Raw genomic sequence first — 8,409 nt, 5'->3', positions numbered from 1 at the left:
GATCAATGGATGGTTACGGTTTCCTGACCATGGACATTGGATGTCATTGATAACGGATCACATCATTAGGAGAATGATGTGATGGACAAAGACCCAATCCTAAGCCTAGCACAAGATCATGTAGTTCGTATGCTAAAGCTTTTCTAATATCAAGTATCATTTCCTTAGACCATGAGATTGTGCAACTCCCGGATACCGTAGGAATGCTTTGGGTGTGCCAAATGTCACAACTTAACTGGGTGGCTATAAAGGTACACTACAGGTATCTCCGAAAGTGTCTGTTGGGTTGGCACGAATCGAGACTGGGATTTGTCACTCCGTGTAAACGGAGAGGTATCTCTGGGCCCACTCGGTAGGACATCATCATAATGTGCACAATGTGATCAAGGAGTTGATCACGGGATGATGTGTTACGGAACGAGTAAAAGAGACTTGCCGGTAACGAGATTGAACAAGGTATCGGGATACCGACGATCAAATCTCGGGCAAGTATCGTACCGATAGACAAAGGGAATTATATACGGGATTGATTAAGTCCTTGACATCGTGGTTCATCCGATGAGATCATCGTGGAACATGTGGGAGCCAACATGGGTATCCAGATCCCGCTGTTGGTTATTGACCGGAGAGTCATCTCGGTCATGTCTGCATGTCTCCCGAACCCGTAGGGTCTACACACTTAAGGTTCGGTGACGCTAGGGTTATAGAGATATTAGTATGCGGTAACCCGAAAGTTGTTCGGAGTCCCGGATGAGATCCCGGACGTCACGAGGAGTTCCGGAATGGTCCGGAGGTAAAGAATTATATATAGGAAGTGCTATTTCGGCCATCGGGACAAGTTTCGGGGTCACCGGTATTGTACCGGGACCACCGGAAGGGTCCCGGGGGTCCACCGGGTGGGGCCACCTACCCCGGGGGGCCACATGGGCTGTAGGGGTGTGCGCCTTGGCCTGTATGGGCCAAGGGCACCAGCCCCAAGAGGCCCATGCGCCAAGAGATGAGGGAAAGGAAGAGTCCTAAAGGGGAAGGCACCTCCTAGGTGCCTTGGGGAGGTGGGACTCCTCCCTGGCCGCACCCTTCCTTGGAGGAAGGGCCGAGGCTGCGCCCTCCCCCCTCTCCCTTGGACCTATATATAGTGGGGGGAAGGGAGGGCAACCATACCTAAGCCCTGGCGCCTCCCTCTCCCTCCCATGACACATCTCCCTCCTCCCGCAGCGCTTAGCGAAGCCCTGTTGGAATCCCGCTACTTCCACCACCACGCCGTCGTGCTACTGGATCTCCATCAACCTCTCCTCCCCCCTTGCTGGATCAAGAAGGAGGAGACGTCGCTGCTCCGTACGTGTGTTGAACGCGGAGGTGCCGTCCGTTCAGCGCTAGGATCATCGGTGATTTGGATCACGACGAGTACGACTCCATCAACCCCGTTCTCTTGAACGCTTCCGCGCGCGATCTACAAGGGTATGTAGATCCACTCCTCCCTCGTTGCTAGATGACTCCGTAGATAGATCTTGGTGACACGTAGGAAAATTTTGAATTATTGCTACGTTCCCCAACAGTGGCATCATGAGCTAGGTCTATGCGTAGTTTCTATGCACGAGTAGAACACAAAGTAGTTGTGGGCGTTGATTTTGTTCAATATGCTTACCGTTACTAGTCCAATCTTGATTCGGTGGCATTGTGGGATGAAATGGCCCGGACCGACCTTACACGTACTCTTACGTGAGACTGGTTCCACCGACTGACATGCACTAGTTGCATAAGGTGGCTAGCGGGTGTCTGTCTCTCCCACTTTAGTCGGATCGGATTCGATGAAAAGGGTCCTTATGAAGGGTAAATAGCGATTGGCATATCACGTTGTGGTTTTGCGTAGGTAAGAAACGTTCTTGCTAGAAACCCATAGCAGCCACGTAAAACATGCAAACAACAATTAGAGGACGTCTAACTTGTTTTTGCAGGGTATGCTATGTGATGTGATATGGCCAAAGGATGTGATGAATGATATATGTGATATATGAGATGATCATGTTCTTGTAATAGGAATCACGACTTGCATGTCGATGAGTATGACAACCGGCAGGAGCCATAGGAGTTGTCTTTATTTATTATATGACCTGCGTGTCATTGAACAACGCCATGTAATTACTTTACTTTATTGCTAACCGTTAGCTGTAGTAGTAGAAGTAATAGTTGGCGAGACAACTTCATGAAGACACGATGATGGAGATCATGATGATGGAGATCATGGTGTCATGCCGGTGACAACGATGATCATGGAGCCCCGAAGATGGAGATCAAAAGGAGCAAAATGATATTGGCCATATCATGTCACTATTTGATTGCATGTGATGTTTATCATGTTTATACATCTTATTTGCTTAGAACGACGGTAGTAAATAAGATGATCCCTCATTAAAATTTCAAGAAACTGTTCCCCCTAACTGTGCACCATTGTGAAAGTTCGTCGTTTCGAAGCACCACGTGATGATCGGGTGTATAGATTCTTACGTTCGAATACAACGGGTGTTGACGAGCCTAGCATGTACAGACATGGCCTCGGAACACATGCAGAACACTTAGGTTAACTTGACGAGCCTAGCATGTACAGACATGGCCTCGGAACACAAGAGACCGAAAGGTCGAGCATGAGTCGTATGGTAGATACGATCAACATGAAGATGTTCACCGATGTTGACTAGTCCATCTCACGTGATGATCGGACACGGCCTAGTTGACTCGGATCATGTAATCACTTAGATGACTAGAGGGATGTCTATCTGAGTGGGAGTTCATAAGATGAACTTAATTATCCTGAACATAGTCAAAAGGTCTTCGCAAATTATGTCGTAGCTTGCGCTTCAGTTCTACTGTTTAGTTATGTTCCTAGAGAAAATTTAGTTGAAAGTTGATAGTAGCAATTATGCGGACTAGGTCCGTAAACTGAGGATTGTCCTCATTGCTTCATAGAAGGCTTATGTCCTTAATGCACCGCTCAGTGTGCTGAACCTCGAACGTCGTCTGTGGATGTTGCGAACATCTGACATACACGTTTTGATGACTACATGATAGTTCAGTGCGTAATGCTAAATGGTTTAGAATTGAGGCACCAAAGACGTTTTTGAAACATCGCAGAACATATGAGATGTTCCAAGGACTGAAATTGGGATTTCAGGCTTGTGCCCACGTCAAGAGGTATAAGACCTCCGACGATTTTTCTTAGCCTGCAAACTAAGGGAGAAAAGCTCAATTGTTGAGCTTGTGCTCAGATTATCTGAGTACAACAATCGCTTGAATCGAGTGGGAGTTGATCTTCCAGATGAAATAGTGATGGTTCTCCGAATTCATTACCACCAAGCTGCTTGAGCTTCGTGATGAACTATAATATATCAGGGACATATATGATGATCCTTGAGATATTCGCGATGTTTGACACCACAAAAGTAGAGATCAAGAAGGAGCATCAATTGTTGATGGTTTGTGAAACCACTAGTTTCAAGAAGGGCAAGGGCACGAAGGGATACTTCATGAAACGGCAATTCAGCTGCTGCTCTAGTGAAGAAACCCAAGGTTGAACCCAAACCCGAGACTAAGTGCTTCTGTAATAAGGGGAACAGCCACTGGAGCAGAATTACCCTAGATACTTGGTAGATGAGAAGGCTGGCAAGGTCGATAGAAGTATATTGGATATACATTGTGTTGATGTGTACTTTACTAGTACTCCTAGTAGCACCAGGGTATTAGATACCGGTTCGGTTGCTAAGTGTTAGTAACTCGAAATAAAAGCTACGGAATAAATGGAGACTAGCTAAAGGTGAGCTGACGATATGTGTTGGAAGTGTTTCCAATGTTGATATGATCAAGCATCGCACGCTCCCTCTACCATCGAGATTGGTGTTTGCGTTGAGCATAGACATGATTGGATTATGTCTATCGCAATACAGTTATTCATTTAAGGAGAATAATGGTTACTCTGTTTATTTGAATAATACCTTCAATGGTCTTACACCTAAAATGAATGGTTTATTGAATCTCGATCGTAGTGATACACATGTTCATGCCAAAAGATAGTAATGATAGTACCACCTACTTGTGGCACTGCCACGTAAGTCATATCGGTATAAAACGCATGAAGAAGCTCCATGTTGATGGATCTTTGGGCTCACTCGTTTTGAAAAGTTTGAGACATGTGAACCATGTCTATTGGTGTATATGCATGAAGAAACTCCATGCAAATGGACCGTTTGGACTCACTTGATTTTTGAATCACTTGAGACATGCAAATCATACCACATGGGCAAGATGACTAAAAGCCTCGGTTTCAGTAAAATGGAACTAGAAAGCAACTTGTTGGAAGTAATACATTTTGATGTGTGCAGTCCAATGAGTGCTGAGGCGTGTAGTGGATATCATTATGTTCTTACTTCACAGATGATTTGAGTAGATGTTGAGTATATTTACTTGATGAATCACGAGTCTGAATTATTGAAAGGTTCAAGTGATTTCAGGGTGAAGTTGAAAGATCATCGTGACAAGAGGATAAAATATCTATGATATGATCATAGAGATGAATATCTGAATTACGAGTTTGGCACAGAATTAAGACATTGTGGAAATTGTTTCACAACTGATACAGCCTGGAACACCATAGTGTGATGGTGTGTCCGAACATCATAACTGCACCCTATTGGATATGATGCATACCATGATGTCTCTTATCGAATTACCACGATAGTTTATGGGTTAGGCATTAAAGACAACCAGATTCACTTTAAAAGGGGCACCACGTAATTCCGATGAGATGACACCGTATGAACTATGGTTTAAGGAAACCTAAGCTGTCATTTCTTAAAAGTTTGGGGCTGCGACGCTTATGTGAAAAAGTTTCAGGCTGATAAGCTCGAACCCAAAGCGGATAAATGCATCTTCATAGGACACCCAAAACAGTTGGGTGTACCTCCTGTCTCAGATTCGAAAGCAATAAGGGATTGTTTCTAGAATCGGGTCCTTTCTCGAGGAAAAGTTTCTCTCGAAAGAATTGAGTGGGAGGATGGTGGAGACTTGATGAGGTTATTGAACCGTCTCTTCAACTAGTGTGTTACAGGGCACAGGGAGTTGTTCCTGTGGCACCTACACCAATTGAAGTGGAAGCTTATGATAGTGATCATGAAACTTCAGATCAAGTCACTACCAAACCTCGTGGGATGACAAGGATGCGTACTACTTCAGAGTGGTACGTAATCCTGTCTTGGAAGTCATGTTGCTAGACAACAATGAACCTACGAGCTATGGAGAAGCGATGGTGGGCCCGGATTCCGATAAATGGCTCGAGGCCATAAAATCCGAGAGAGGATCCATGTATGAAAACAAAGTGTAGACTTTGGCAGAACAGCTCGATGGTTGTAAGGCTGTTGAGTGCAGATGGATTTTTAAAAGGAAGATGGACAATGATGGTAAATGTCACCATTAAGAAAGCTCGACTTGTCGTTAAGAAGTTTCCCGACAAGTTCAAGGAGTTGACTGCGGTGAGACTTTCTCACTCGTAGCGATGCTAAGAGTCTGTTGGAATTATATTAGCAATTACTGCATTATTTGTGAAATCTTGCAGATAGGATGTCAAAACATTGTTTCCTCGACGATTTTCTTGAGGAAAGGTTGTATGTGATACAATCGGAAAGTTTTTGTCAATCCTGAAAGATGCTAATAAGTATGCAAAGCTCCAGCAATCCTTCTAAGTACTGGAGTAAGCATCTCGGAGTTGGAATGTACGCTTTGATGAGATGATCAAAGATTTTGGGTGTATACAAAGTTTATGAGAAACTTGTATTTCCAAAGAAGTGAGTGGGAGCACTATAGAATTTCTGATGAGTATATGTTGTTGACATATTGTGGATCAGAAATGACGTAGAATTTCTGGAAAGCATATAGGGTTATTTGGAAAGTGTTTTTCAATGGAAAGCCTGGATCAAGCTACTTGAACATTGAGCATCAAGATCTATAAGGATAGATCAAAACGCTTAATGGTACTTTCAAATGAGCACATACCTTGACATGATCTTGAAGGTGTTCAAGATGGACCAGTCAAAGAAGGAGTTCTTGCCTGAGTTGTAAGGTATGAAGTTAAGACTTAAAGCTCGACCACGGTAGAAGAAAGAGGAAGGACGAAGGTAGTCCCCTATGCTTTTGTCATAGGCTCTATGCGGTATGCCATGCTGAGTACCGCACCTGATGTGTGCCTTGCCACATATCTGGCAAGAGGGTACAAAGGTAATCTAGGAGTAGATCACCAGATAGCGGTCTAGAGTATCCTTAGAGGAATAAGGATATGTTTCTCGGTTATGGAGGTGATAAAGAGTTCGACGTAAAGAGTTACATCGATGCAAGCTTAACACCTATCCGGATAGCTCTGAGTAGAGATACCGGATACGTATAATGGAGCAACAATTTAGAATAGCTCCAAGTAGAACAGTTATTTGAAATGGCTCCAAATATAGCGTAGTAGCTGCATCTACAAGATGACATAGAGATTTGCGAAGTACATACGGATCTGAAAGATTCAGACCCATTGACTATAACATCTCTCACAAGCATAACATGTTCAAACCCAGAACTCATCGAGTGTTAATCACATGGTAATGTGAACTAGATTATTGACTCTAGTAAACTCTTTGGGTGTTAGTCACATGGGGATGTGACCTTGAGTGTTAATCACATTTCGATGTGAACTGGATTATTGACTCTAGTGCAAGTGGGAGACTGTTGGAAATATGCCCTAGAGGCAATAATAAATTAGTTATTATTATATTTCCTTGTTCATGATAATCGTTTATTATCCATGCTAGAATTGTATTGATAGGAAACTCAGATACATGTGTGGATACATAGACAACACCATGTCCCTAGTAAGCCTCTAGTTGACTAGCTCGTTGATCAATGGATGGTTACGGTTTCCTGACCATGGACATTGGATGTCATTGATAACGGGATCACATCATTAGGAGAATGATGTGATGGACAAAGACCCAATCCTAAGCCTAGCACAAGATCATGTAGTTCGTATGCTAAAGCTTTTCTAATGTCAAGTATCATTTCCTTAGACCATGAGATTGTGCAACTCCCGGATACCGTAGGAATGCTTTGGGTGTGCCAAACGTCACAACGTAACTGGGTGGCTATAAAGGTACACTACAGGTATCTCCGAAAGTGTCTGTTGGGTTGGCACGAATCGAGACTGGGATTTGTCACTCCGTGTAAACGGAGAGGTATCTCTGGGCCCACTCGGTAGGACATCATCATAATGTGCACAATGTGATCAAGGAGTTGATCACGGGATGATGTGTTACGGAACGAGTAAAAGAGACTTGCCGGTAACGAGATTGAACAAGGTATCGGGATACCGACGATTGAATCTCGGGCAAGTATCGTACCGATAGACAAAGGGAATTGTATACGGGATTGATTAAGTCCTTAACATCGTGGTTCATCCGATGAGATCATCGTGGAACATGTGGGAGCCAACATGGGTATCCAGATCCCGCTGTTGGTTATTGACCGGAGAGTCATCTCGGTCATGTCTGCATGTCTCCCGAACCTGTAGGGTCTACACACTTAAGGTTCGGTGACGCTAGGGTTATAGAGATATTAGTATGCGGTAACCCGAAAGTTGTTCGGAGTCCCTAATAAGATCCCGGACGTCACGAGGAGTTCCGGAATGGTCCGGAGGTAAAGAATTATATATAGGAAGTGCTATTTCGGCCATCGGGACAAGTTTCGGGGTCACCGGTATTGTACCGGGACCACCGGAAGGGTCCCGAGGGTCCACCGGGTGCGGCCACCTACCCCGGGGGGGGCACATGGGCTGTAGGGGTGTGCGCCTTGGCCTGTATGGGCCAAGGGCACCAGCCCCAAGAGGCCCATGCGCCAAGAGATGAGGGAAAGGAAGAGTCCTAAAGGGGGAAGGCACCTCCTAGGTGCCTTGGGGAGGTGGGACTCCTCCCTGGCCGCACCCTTCCTTGGAGGAAGGGCCGAGGCTGCGCCCCCCCCCCTCTCCCTTGGCCCTATATATAGTGGGGGGAAGGGAGGGCAACCATACCTAAGCCCTGGCGCCTCCCTCTCCCTTCCATGACACATCTCCCTCCTCCCGCAGCGCTTAGCGAAGCCCTGTTGGAATCCCGCTACTTCCACCACCACGCCGTCGTGCTGCTGGATCTCCATCAACCTCTCCTCCCCCCTTGCTGGATCAAGAAGGAGGAGACGTCGCTGCTCCGTACGTGTGTTGAACGCGGAGGTGCCGTCTGTTCGGCGCTAGGATCATCGGTGATTTGGATCACGACGAGTACGACTCCATCAACCCCTTTCTCTTGAACGCTTCCGCGCGCGATCTACAAGGGTATGTAGATCCACTCCTCCCTCGTT

Source organism: Triticum urartu, chromosome 6 (genome assembly GCF_003073215.2).
Source record: "Triticum urartu cultivar G1812 chromosome 6, Tu2.1, whole genome shotgun sequence".
In the NCBI taxonomy this organism is placed as follows: domain Eukaryota; kingdom Viridiplantae; phylum Streptophyta; class Magnoliopsida; order Poales; family Poaceae; genus Triticum; species Triticum urartu.
This window is presented reverse-complemented; position numbering follows the sequence as displayed.